This window comes from Salmo salar, chromosome ssa09, assembly GCF_905237065.1.
Source record: "Salmo salar chromosome ssa09, Ssal_v3.1, whole genome shotgun sequence".
Classification (NCBI taxonomy): domain Eukaryota; kingdom Metazoa; phylum Chordata; class Actinopteri; order Salmoniformes; family Salmonidae; genus Salmo; species Salmo salar.
Genome location: NC_059450.1, coordinates 99824776 through 99837937, shown reverse-complemented (window position 1 = coordinate 99837937; position 13162 = coordinate 99824776).

Sequence of the window (13162 nt, the reverse complement as noted above, 5' to 3'; positions counted from 1 at the left end):
GTGACTCTAGGAGCTCTGGACTGTAGGGTGACTCTAGGAGCTCTGGACTGTAGACAGACTCACTTGGTTCTGGACTGTAGCCAGACTCACTCGGCTCTGAACAGTGGGCCATCTCACCTTGTTCCGAACAGTGGGCCGTCTCTCTCCGGGGCACTGTCGCCGGAAGCTCTGGACGAGGCACTGTTGCCGGAAGTTCTGGACGAGGCCCTGTTGCCGGAAGTTCTGGACGAGGCCCTGTTGCCGGAAGTTCTGGACGAGGCACTGTTGCTGGAAGTTCTGGACGAGGCACTGTTGCCGGAAGTTCTGGACGAGGCACTGTTGCCGGAGGTTCTGGACTGTAGCCAGACTCATTCGGCTCTGAACAGTGGGCCGTCTCACCTGGTTCCGAACAGTTGGCCGTCTCTCTCCGGGGCACTGTCGCCGGAAGCTCTGGACGAGGCACTGTTGCCGGAAGTTCTGGACGAGGCACTGTTGCCGGAAGTTCTGGACGAGGCACTGTTGCCGGAAGTTCTGGACGAGGCACTGTTGTCGGAAGTTCTGGACTGTAGCCAGACTCACTCGGCTCTGAACAGTGGGCCATCTCACCTGGTTCCGAACAGTGGGCCGTCTCTCTCCGGGGCACTGTCGCCGGAAGCTCTGGACGAGGCACTGTTGCCGGAAGTTCTGGACGAGGCACTGTTGCCGGAAGGCCTGGTGCGTGGGGCTGGCTTAGGACATGCCAGACTAAGGACACGCACCACATGGCTAGTACGAGGAACATGGACAGGACGTGCTGGACTGGGCTGATGCACTGAAGCCTGGTGCGTGGTGCTGGTAATGGAGGTACCATACTGGAGACACGCACCTTAGGGCTAGTGCGTGGAGTGGGAACAGGACATACTGGACTGGGCTGACGCACTGGAAGCCTGATGCGTGGTGCTGGTACTGGATATGCCAGACTGGAAACACACACCTTAGGGCTAGTGCGTGGAGTGGGAACAGGACGTACTGGACTGGGCTGACGCACTGGAAGCCTGGTGCGTGGTGCTGGTACTGGATATGCCAGCCTGGAAACACACACCTTAGGGCTAGTGCGTGGAGCGGGAACAGGACGTACTGGACTGGGCTGACGCACTGGAAGCCTGGTGCGTGGTGCTGGTACTGGATATGCCAGCCTGGAAACACACACCTTAGGGCAAGTGCGTGGAGGGTGAACAGGACGTACTGGACTGGGCTGACGCACTGGAAGCCTGATGCGTGGTGCTGGTACTGGATATGCCAGCCTGGAAACACACACCTTAGGGCTAGTGCGTGGAGCGGGAACAGGATATATTGGACCGTGAAGGCGCACTGGCGGTCTCGAGCGCAGTACTGGCTCCACCCTTCCTGGCTGGATGCCCGCTTTCCCCTGACAAATGCGGGACGCAGGTACTGCGCACACCGGCCTGTGAATACTAGGCCTCAACGCCGTGCACCTCACTCCAATGCACGGGACCTGACTAATACTAGGCTGCCCCCAATAAGCACGGGGATTTGGCTTGCGGCTCAATCCTGGCCCTGCCAAACTACCCGTGTGCCCTCGCAAAAAAATGTATTGGGGCTGCCTCTCCGGTTTAATAGCCAGTCGTGTTCCCCTGTAGCGTTCCCGGTCTACGCTCCATTTTTTCCATGGGCCCTCTCAGGCCATAATCTGTTCCCATGTCCAATTCTCCCGTTGGTCCAACTCAAATTCCCTGTTTCTCCTCAACGTCCACCTGTTGCTCCTTCCTTCACTGCTTGGTCCGGATTTGGTGGGAGGTTCTGTAACGACAGTCGTCAGGAATGGACCAAGGCGCAGCGGGTTGAGTGCTCATAATTAACTTTTTAATGAAAACACTTATACAAACAAAACAAAACGATGGACGACGAATACAGACTTGAAGGCAAACAACAGCAATTCAAGTGACAACCTCCCACAAAATACAAACACAAACACACCCTAATATATAGGACTCTCAATCAAAGGCAACTAGACAATACCTGCCTTCAATTGAGAGTCCACACCCCAATTAACTAAACATAGAAAACAGACTAACTAGAAAGAACATAGACTATCAGAGCAGTGACCAAAAAAGCCCGGAATACATAAATCAACTACCCTCTACATAATACACACACCCCGAACCACATAAACCAAATACCCTCTGCCACGTCCTGACCAGCCTACACTAACAAAATAACCCTCATACTGGTCAGAACGTGACACCTATTCCCTAAACGGTGCCCTATTCCCTAAATGACACCCTATTCCCTAAATGGCGCCCTTTTCCCTAAATGACACACTATTCCCTAAATGGCGCCCTATTCCATATTCCCCAAACGGCGCCCTATTCCCTAAATGGTGCCCTATTCCCTATTCCCTAAACGGCGCCCTATTCCCTAAATGGTGCCCTATTCCCTAAATGGTGCCCTATTCCCTATTCCCTAAATCACGCCCTATTCCCTAAATTACACCCTATTCCCTAAATTGCGCCCTATTCCCTAAATCGCGCCCTATTCCCTAAATGACACCCTATTGTCACAGTGTCCAACGAAGGTGGCGCCCCTCCTCGGTCGGGCGGCGCTCGGCGGTCGTCGTCGCCGGCCTATTAGCTGCCACCGATTTATGTTTCTGTGTCTTTTGGTTTTGTCTGTCTATCCCGCACCTGTTTCGTGTCTGTCATTAGTGGGGGGTTATTTAGTGTGTATTTTCAGTATGGGTTCTCGTGCGGGATTGTTTATTGTCCACTCAGGACAGTTGTGTGTTTGGCCTGTTTCGCTGGCCTGTGTACGATTTATTGCCGGGCTGCGCCCCGTGCGCTTTTCTTCGTGTTTTCTTTTGGGAATGTGTTTCCCGGGCGGACCTATTTAAGCGCCCTGTGACTTTCGGCTATTGTGTTTTGTTTACCGTGGCATTAAAACACTGTTGCTCCGGGCCTCTGTCTCCTGTGCCTGATTCCGCATTTCCAATGGTCCTAGAATTCCGTGACACCTATTCCCTAAATTACATTATTTTCCCTAAATGGCACCCTATTCCCTAAATGGTGCTTTATTCCCTAAATTGTGCCCTGTTCCCTAAATCACACCCTATTCCCTATAAACAGAGTCCTTTGTGCCCTGGATAATGGTAGTGTATAGTCTATAGAATAACAACTGGGACACAGTTTTCCTCTCCTCTCGTTATCCTCGGACCACTAGCACCATAAGTGGTTTGCAAGATGTTGCAGTGTGATGATGATATGGAAATACTTGTGTGAGAGTGAGTGTGTGTGTGTGTGTGTGTGTGTGTGTGTGTGTGTGTGTGTGTGTGTGTGTGTGTGTGTGTGTGTGTGTGTGTGTGTGATGATATGGCTGTACAATACTCTGATCCTTATTGAGATCTTTACTGTGATCTGAGACTCTGTGGTCCATTATACGTCTCCGGAGGAGAGTCACAGTTTAATTGAGCTGAACAACCGAACACAGGCTGTGAAGCTCGCTGTGGTCATGCTGGAAGGAAGCTGATACTCTCTCGATTTCTTTCTCTCTCCCTTCATCTGTCTCCTCTCTCTCTCTCTCTCTTTCTTTCAACAACTCTGTCTCTCTCTTTCCCCCCTCTTCCTTACTTATCTCTAATTCTCTCCCTTTCTCACTCTCTCTCCCTTACTGTCACCCTCTCGCTCTCTCTCTCTCTCTCTACTGTCTACCCCCTCTCTCTTTCTGTCTCCCTTACTGTCGATCCCTCTCTCCCTCTCCCTTACTGCCTAGCCCTCTCTCCCTCTTCCTTACTGTCTAGCCCTCTCTCTCTCTCCCTTACTGTCTATCCCTCTCTCTCTCTCTCCCTCTCTCGCTCTACCTCCCTCTCCCTTTAGGTATTGACTCTGAATTTTCAAGGTTAGGGTTAAAGGGATACTTCCCAAGAGTCTCTCTGTCCAGTTCGAAGAAAATTAGAGGTAGTTTTGCGAGCCAGTGCTAAGTAGTGTTAGGACAATGACTGGAAGTCTATGGGTATCTACTTGCATCCATATTCATAAGGTTAGGCATTAACACCAAATGGTTAAGGTAAAGGTTAAGGTTTGGGAGAGGCTTAAAACAAAAATATATTTTTTAAACTATATGACTAGATTCGAACATGCAACCTTTGTAATTAGAGGCAGATGCTTACGCCGATCCACCATCCCCATCCACAACAACCTAACAAAACCAAAACCTACTTGAAGGTAACTGCACTCACCGTTGCCACCTAGTGGCCGATTTCCACATCATCTCCAGACGTCCTCAGACATGGATGGACGTCGAATACTGACATGTATCACGTGTAACCTGGCTGAACTATGGGCCTTGTTCAAAAGTAGTGCACTATTTAGGGAATAGGGTGGCATTAGAGACTTATCCAGTAGTGTTTCCTTTCAGCAGCCCCATCTCTCCAGGGAAGTGCTCTGATTGGTTGTTTGTATACAACAACAACAATATTATAATATTAATTTCAAACTGGACACTTTCTTTTGGGTCGATGACTATTGAACCGGAGGAATCTGATGTCAGAATCATCGCTGCAGTTTTAATGCAGAGAAAACAACAAGAACAACAAATTGTGAAGGGTAAAGCTTCTAATATAGAAATGAGTCTCAAGTTTTGCTTATGCTTATAGATCAGTTAACTGTTAAGGAATTATTTCAAATGGAGGAACAGAGGAATGTTATGTGTTTGTGTGAGATCCATGATTGATTGTTGTTTGTGTGTGTCGGTCTAGATATTGTAACTCGACCTCATGACGGAAGGGAAATTAATTACACCAACCAAGACAACCACCACAAACTGATGAACAGCTGAAGTCCACTAAAGAGCTAGCAGAGACTGCTAGTTTCTACTTAGTGTCAGAATATTTAGGACAAGGCATAGATCCTTCGAGAGAATTAAATGGATGTTGTTACACCCTGATCTGTTTCACCTGTCTTTGTGATTGTCTCCACCCCCCTCCAGGTGTCGCCCATCTTCCCCATTATCCCGTGTATTTATACCTGTGTTCTCTGTTTGTCTGTTGCCAGTTCATTTTGTTCGTAAAACCTACCAGCGTTTGTTTCCCTGCTCCTGCCTGTTTCTTACTCCTGTTTGCTAGCCCTTCGTGGTTTTGACCATTCTGTCTGCCCTGACCCTGAGACTGCCTGCAGTTCTGGACCCTTTACACCCTCTCTGGATTATTGACCCCTGCCTGCCTTGACCTGTCGTTTGCCTGCCCCTGTTGTTGTAATAAACTTTTGTTACTTCGACGCAGTCTGCATCTGCGTCTTACCTAAACGTAATAGTATGAACTGGCCATGACTGTCCCAGCTTAGTCAAACCAGCTTCAAAACGTCAACTCCTCCCAAGGAGCAACCATTGGAAGGCACGAGGAGTTGCTTCGCGGTCTAACACAAGGGTTCCAGACCTTGGCCAAACGCCATGACCATGCGTTGAACTCATTGCTGGAGCAATTCCGCGGCTTGTCTGTCAGGCAACCTACCACAACTGTAACCTGCCAGCCCCTCAGTAACTAGGCTATTAGCAGTGCCGCTCCCCCACTTACCTCCTCCGGAGCGCTACGATGGAGATTCCGGAACCTGCCGGGCATTTCCTCTCCCAGTCCTACCTCCTTTTCAAGCTGCAGTCTTCTTCGTTCCCCTCGGACTGCTCGAGGATAGACATCATTACACTGATGTCCGAGAGGGCACTCGCATGGGCCATGGCGGTGTGGGGGCAACAATCCGCCGTCTGCCTCAGTCTGGAGGAGTTCGTGGAGGAAGTTCGAAAGGTGTTTGATTCTCCGTTGGCCTGGGAGAGAGGCTGCTCCTGTAGTGTGGCAGACTACACAATGGATTTCCGCACGTTGACAGTTGAGAGTGCTTGGAACCTGGAAGCGCTGTTCGACACGGTCCAACACGGAGTATCGGAGGAAGTTAAGGACGAGCTTGCAGCCCGGGAACTACTGATGGATCTCGACTTGCTCATTGCCTTGACCATTCGGATCAATGGACGACTATGGGAATGAAGGAAGGAGAGGAGAGTCGATTCCACCTCGCCTCCAAGGTATGCCAGAAGTCCCCGACAGCTCCTTTGCCAAAAACTCAAGGCTACCCGATTTCCCCCGAGAGTCTCCCGAAGACTGACGATTCACCTCTTCCCAAGCCCATGCAACTAGGCAGAGCTAGGCTGTCTCCAGCTGAACGGCTATACAGGCTTCACACTAACTGCTGCATGTATTGCGGGACTACTGGTCATTTCGTCTCCACCTGTCCACTGAAAGACCAGGCTCACCGGTAGCAGTGAGTACTCTGGTGGGCCATACGGAGAACTTTTCCTTTCCCCTTACTCGTATTCCTTTTCATGCAATGTTGCTGTGGAACCAGTCAAAATCTCTCCGGATACTCATCAACTCCGGGGGTTGATGAGAGCTTTATGGACGCTTCCCTGGCCTCCAAGCTGGATAACCCCACTCAGCCCCTCTCCATTCCCATGGACATTAGAGCACTGAACGGGCGCTCTATAGGCCGGGTCAGCAACAATACCACCCCCATCAACCTACGTGTGTCAGGGAACAGCAGCGAGATGATCCAGTTCCTGCTCATTAAGTCTCCTCAGGTTCCTATGATGTTGGGATTCTCCTGGCTCCAGTGACACAATCTCCTCATTGACTGATCTGCCGGTGCCATCATGGGCTGGAGCCCGTTCTGCCATGACCACTGCCTGAAGTCAGCGCAGCCTGTTCCGGGACGTCTTCCTGGGGCCTCTGAGGTTGCCCCAGACCTCTCTGCCATTCCCGCGGAGTACCAGGACCTCCGGGAGGTGTTCAGTAAGGCCCAATCCACTTCGCTCCCGCCGCACCGACCCTATGACTGCGGGATTGATCTGCTCCCAGGCACCACTCCGCCCCGGGGAGGACTGTACTCTCTGTCATGTTTGGAGACCAAGGCTATGGAGACCCACATTGTGGACTCCCTAGCTGCCGGGTTCAGCTGTCTTTCTGCCTCCCTTGCTGGTGCAGGGTTCTTCTTTGTGGAGAAGAAGGAAAAAAAACCTGTGTCCATGCATCGACTACCGAGGTCTCATTGACATCACGGTGAAGAACCGCTACCAGCTACCTCTCATCTCCAAGCTGGACCTACGGAACGCCTACCACCTGGTGCGGATACGACAGGTTCTCCAACGCCTCCTGGAGAACCAGCTGTTTGTAAAAGCTGAGAAATGAGAATTCCATCACTTCACCATCCCCTTTCTGGGTTGCGTCATCACTACAGGGAGCATACAGATGGATCCCGGGAAGGTGAGAGAGGTGGTGGATTGGCCCCAGCCCACGTCCAGAGTCCAGCTGCAGTGGTTCCTGGGCTTTGCCAACTTTTCTCAACGGTTTATCCGGGGCTACAGCACCCTGGCTTCCCCCCTGTCTGCACTCGCCTCACCCAAGGTTCCATTCACGTGGTCTCCAGCTGCTGATCGGGCGTTCCGGGATCTCAAACACCGCTTCACCACAGCTCCCATCTTGGTTCATCCTGACCCGTCCCGCCAGGTGGAGGCCGGTGCTTCAGATGTTGGAGTGCGGCCTGTCCTGTCGCAGCGGTCTGCAATGGACTTCAAGTTGCATCCCTGTGCCTTCTTTCCCCAACGCCTCAATCCCACGGAGAGGAACTACGATGTGGGGTATCGTGAGATGCTCGTGGTGAAGATGGCACTGGAGGAGTGGAGGCACTGGCTAGGGGGCGGAACATCCATTTATCGTGTGGACCGATCACAAGAAACTGGAAAATCTCTGCACCGCCAAGCACCTCAATTCCAGGCAGGCTAGATGGGTCCTACGGTTCACCCGGTTCAACTTCTCCCTCTCCTACCAGCTGGGATCCAAGAATGTCAAGTCAGATGCGCTGTCACGCCACTATAGCCCCACAACTACTACCCCGGAACATGAGACCATCCTTCGCACTGGTGACGGCACTCAGCTGGGGAATAGGGAAGCAGGTTCGGGAGGCACAGCGTTCTCAGCCGAACCCCGGGGGGGGGTCCAGATAACAGGATGTTCGTGCCTGATGTGCACTGCTTTGTGGTCCTGGAGTGGGAGTGGTCCTGGAGTGGAATTCCCAGTCATCTTTCCATGGTTAAATGCGGTGGTTCATGCTTTCAGTTTTGCGTGAATACCGCCATCTATACACAGTTTCTAGTTAGGGTAGGTTTTAATAGTCACAGTGGGTACAATATCTTTAATGCCCATCCTTATAAAACTCACTCACCGAATCAGGGTATAAATCGATGTTGTTCTCTGAGGCTGCCCAGAACATTATCCAGTCCGCGTGATCAAAACAATCTTGAAGCGTGGATTCCAATTGGTCAGACCAGCGTTGAATGATTCTTGTCACGGGTACATCCTGTTTGAGTTTCTGCCTATAAGGACGGTAGGAAATATTTAGAACAAAAGCTCAAAGTCTTCAAGAGAACTGAGTGTGCACATGATAACATAAAAGATGTCCATGAATGCATCATGCTGCCACCACTCAATGCAATACAACACTATCCCTAACTTGATTTAATAAACATTATGCTCTCTCGCCTCAACCTAGCACACATTATGCTGCCTCATTTCAACACACACAAGTGATACCTCTGGGAGACAACAGTCTCTAGTGAATTAACACATTATCCTGCTTCAACTAAACACAACACAACATTACATTATCTTCCCACGACTCAACACAGGCAACACCTCTGGGAGCTAACAGCTGTTTATACACCGTGGTAACAGCACCATGGCAACGACAGTCACAGTGGCAGCAAACATAGCATTCTGAATCAGCTCCACTCAGCCCCTCAGATATCAGTCTAAGAGGGATTCACAAACACTTCACAGAACAAACCAGTTCCCTGAGCCCAGGATAAAACCTGATTAGCATGGGCTACGTCCCAAATGGAACCCTATTCCTTCTAGAAATCAAATCAAAGTTTACTGGTCAAGTTTTTCACGTTATCTCAGGCGCAGCTAAATGATTATGTTTCCAGCCACAACAGCGCAGTACTGTAAAGCAATACAATAACAATAAACAAAGAATTATATAGAGCAATATGTAGGGAAAAGACGGAGGAACAGAAGGTTTTATTAACAGTAGGTTTATTAACAGTAGGCTTTATTAGTGAGATGAACAGTAGGTTTTATTAACAGTAGGTTTTATTAGTGAGAGGAACAGCAGGTTTTATTAACAGTAGGTTTTATTAGTGAGATGAACAGTAGGTTTTATTAACAGTAGGCTTTATTAGTGAGAGGAACAGTAGATTTTATTAACAGTAGGTTTTATTAGTGAGAGGAACAGTAGGATTTATTAACAGTAGGCTTTATTAGTGAGAGGAACAGTAGATTTTATTAACAGTAGGTTTTATTAACAGTAGGTTTTATTAACAGTAGGTTTAATTAGTGAGAGGAACAGTAGGTTTTATTAACAGTAGGTTTTATTAACAGTAGTTTTATTAACAGTAGGTTCTATTAACAGTAGGTTTTATTAACAGTAGGTTTTATTAACAGAAGGTTTAATTAGTGAGAGGAACAGAGGGTTTTATTAGTGCGAGGAACAGAAGGTTTTATTAACAGTAGGTTTTATTAGTGAGAGGAACAGTAGGTTTTATTAACAGTAGGCTTTATTAGTGAGAGGAACAGTAGGTTTTATTAACAGTAGGTTGTATTAACAGTAGGTTTATTAACAGTAGGTTGTATTAACAGTAGGTTCTATTAACAGTAGGTTTTATTAACAGTAGGTTTTATTCGTGAGAGGAACAGTAGGTTTTATTAACAGTAGGTTTAATTAGTGAGAGGAACAGTAGGTTTTATTAACAGTAGGTTTAATTAGTGAGAGGAACAGTAGGTTTTATTAACAGCAGGTTTTATTAACAGTATGTTTTATTAGTGAGAGGAACAGTAGTTTTTATTAACAGTAGGTTTTATTAACAGTAGGTTTTATTAGTGAGAGGAACAGTAGGTTTTATTAACAGTAGGCTTTATTAGTGAGAGGAACAGTAGGTTTTATTAACAGTAGGTTGTATTAACAGTAGGTTTATTAACAGTAGGTTTTATTAACAGTAGGTTCTATTAACAGTAGGTTTTATTAACAGTAGGTTTTATTCGTGAGAGGAACAGTAGGTTTTATTAACAGTAGGTTTAATTAGTGAGAGGAACAGTAGGTTTTTTTAAACAGTAGGTTTTATTAACAGTAGGTTTAATTAGTGAGAGGAACAGTAGGTTTTATTAACAGCAGGTTTTATTAACAGTATGTTTTATTAGTGAGAGGAACAGTAGGTTTTATTAACAGTAGGTTTTATTAACAGTAGGTTTTATTAGTGAGAGGAACAATAGGTTTTATTAACAGCAGGTGTTATTAACAGTAGGTTTTATTAGTGAGAGGAACAGTAGGTTTTATTAACAGTAGGTTTTATTAACAGTAGGTTTTATTAACAGTAGGTTTTATTAGTGAGAGGAACAGTGGGTTTTATTAACAGTAGGTTTTATTAGTGAGAGAAACAGTAGGTTTTATTAACAGTAGGTTTTATTAACAGTAGGTTTTATTAACAGTAGGTTTTATTAGTGAGAGGAACAGTCGTTTTTATTAACAATAGGTTTTATTAATAGTCGGTTTTATTAACAGTAGGTTTTATTAGTGAGAGGAACAGTAGGTTTTATTAACAGTAGGTTTTATTAGTGAGAGGAACAGTAGTTTTTATTAACAGTAGGTTTTATTAACAGTAGGATTTATTAGTGAGAGGAACAGTAGGTTTTATTAACAGTAGGTTTTATTAACAGTAGGTTTTATTAGTGAGAGGAACAGTAGGTTTAATTAACAGTAGGTTTAATTACTGGGAGGAACAGTAGGTTTATTACTGGGAGGAAGAGTAGCTTTATTTAACAGTAGGTTTATTAACAGTAGGATTTATTAACAGTAGGTTGTATTAGTGAGAGGAACAGTAGGTTTTATTAACAGTAGGTTTTATTAGTGAGAGGAACAGTAGGTTTTATTAGTGAGAGGAACAGTAGGTTTTATTAACAGCAGGTTTTATTAACAGTATGTTTTATTAGTGAGAGGAACAGTAGGTTTTATTAACAGTAGGTTTTATTAGTGGGAGGAACAATAGGTTTTATTAACAGCAGGTGTTATTAACAGTAGGTTTTATTAGTGAGAGGAACAGTAGGTTTTATTAACAGTAGGTTTTATTAACAGTAGGTTTTATTAGTGAGAGGAACAGTGGGTTTTATTAACAGTAGGTTTTATTAGTGAGAGAAACAGTAGGTTTTATTAACAGTAGGTTTTATTAACTGTAGGTTTTATTTAACAGTAGGTTTTATTAACAGTAGGTTTTATTAGTGAGCGGAACAGTGGGTTTTATTAACAGTAGTTTTTACTAACAGTAGGTTTTATTAGTGAGAGGAAATGTAGGTTTTATTAACAGTAGGTTTTATTAGTGAGAGGAACAGTAGGTTTTATTAACAGTAGGTTTTATTAGTGAGAGGAACAGTAGGTTTTATTAGTGAGAGGAACAGTAGGTTTTATTAACAGCAGGTTTTATTAACAGTATGTTTTATTAGTGAGAGGAACAGTAGGTTTTATTAACAGTAGGTTTTATTAACAGTAGGTTTTATTAGTGAGAGGAACAATAGGTTTTATTAACAGCAGGTGTTATTAACAGTAGGTTTTATTAGTGAGAGGAACAGTAGGTTTTATTAACAGTAGGTTTTATTAACAGTAGGTTTTATTAGTGAGAGGAACAGTGGGTTTTATTAACAGTAGGTTTTATTAGTGAGAGAAACAGTAGGTTTTATTAACAGTAGGTTTTATTAACTGTAGGTTTTATTTAACAGTAGGTTTTATTAACAGTAGGTTTTATTAGTGAGAGGAACAGTCGTTTTTATTAACAATAGGTTTTATTAATAGTCGGTTTTATTAACAGTAGATTTTATTAGTGAGAGGAACAGTAGGTTTTATTAACAGTAGGTTTTATTAGTGAGAGGAACAGTAGTTTTTATTAACAGTAGGTTTTATTAACAGTAGGATTTATTAGTGAGAGGAACAGTAGGTTTTATTAACGGTAGGTTTTATTAACAGTAGGTTTTATTAGTGAGAGGAACAGTAGGTTTAATTAACAGTAGGTTTAATTACTGGGAGGAACAGTAGGTTTATTACTGGGAGGAAGAGTAGCTTTATTTAACAGTAGGTTTATTAACAGTAGGATATATTAACAGTAGGTTTTATTAGTGAGAGGAACAGTAGGTTTTATTAACAGTAGGTTTTATTAGTGAGAGTAACAGTAGGTTTTATTAACAGTAGGTTTTATTAGTGAGAGGAACAGTAGATTTTATTAACAGTAGGTTTTATTAGTGAGAGGAAAAGTAGATTTTATTAACAGTAGGTTTTATTAACAGTAGGTTTTATTAGTGAGAGGAAGAGTAGGTTTTATTAACAGTAGGTTTTATTAACAGTAGGTTTTATTAACAGTAGGTTTTATTAGTGAGAGGAACAGTAGGTTTTATTAACAGTAGGTTTTATTAGTGAGAGGAACAGTAGGTTTTATTAACAGTAGGTTTTATTAACAGTAGGTTTTATTAACAGTAGGTTTTATTCGTGAGAGGAACAGTAGGTTGTATTAACAGTAGGTTTTATTAACAGTAGGTTTTATTAACAGTAGGTTTTATTAACAGTAGGTTTTATTAGTGAGAGGAACAGTATTTTTTATTAACAGTAGGTTTTATTAACAGTAGGTTTTATTAACAGTAGGTTTTATTAGTGAGAGGAACAGTAGGTTTTATTAACAGTAGGTTGTATTAACAGTAGGTTTTATTAACAGTAGGTTTTATTGAACAGTAGGTTTTATTAACAGTAGGTTTTATTAGTGAGGAACAGTAGGTTTTTAGTTTTATTAACAGTAGGTTTTATTAACAGTAGGTTTTATTAACAGTAGGTTTTATTAGTGAGAGGAACAGTAGGTTTTATTAACAGTAGGTTTTATTAACAGTAGGTTTTATTAGTGAGAGGAACAGTATTTTTTATTAACAGTAGGTTTTATTAGTGTTAGGAACAATAGGCTTTATTAACAGTAGGTTTTATTAACAGTAGGTTTTATTAGTGAGAGGAACAGTAGGTTTTATTAACAGTAGGTTTAATTAACAGTCGGTTTTATTAACAGTAGG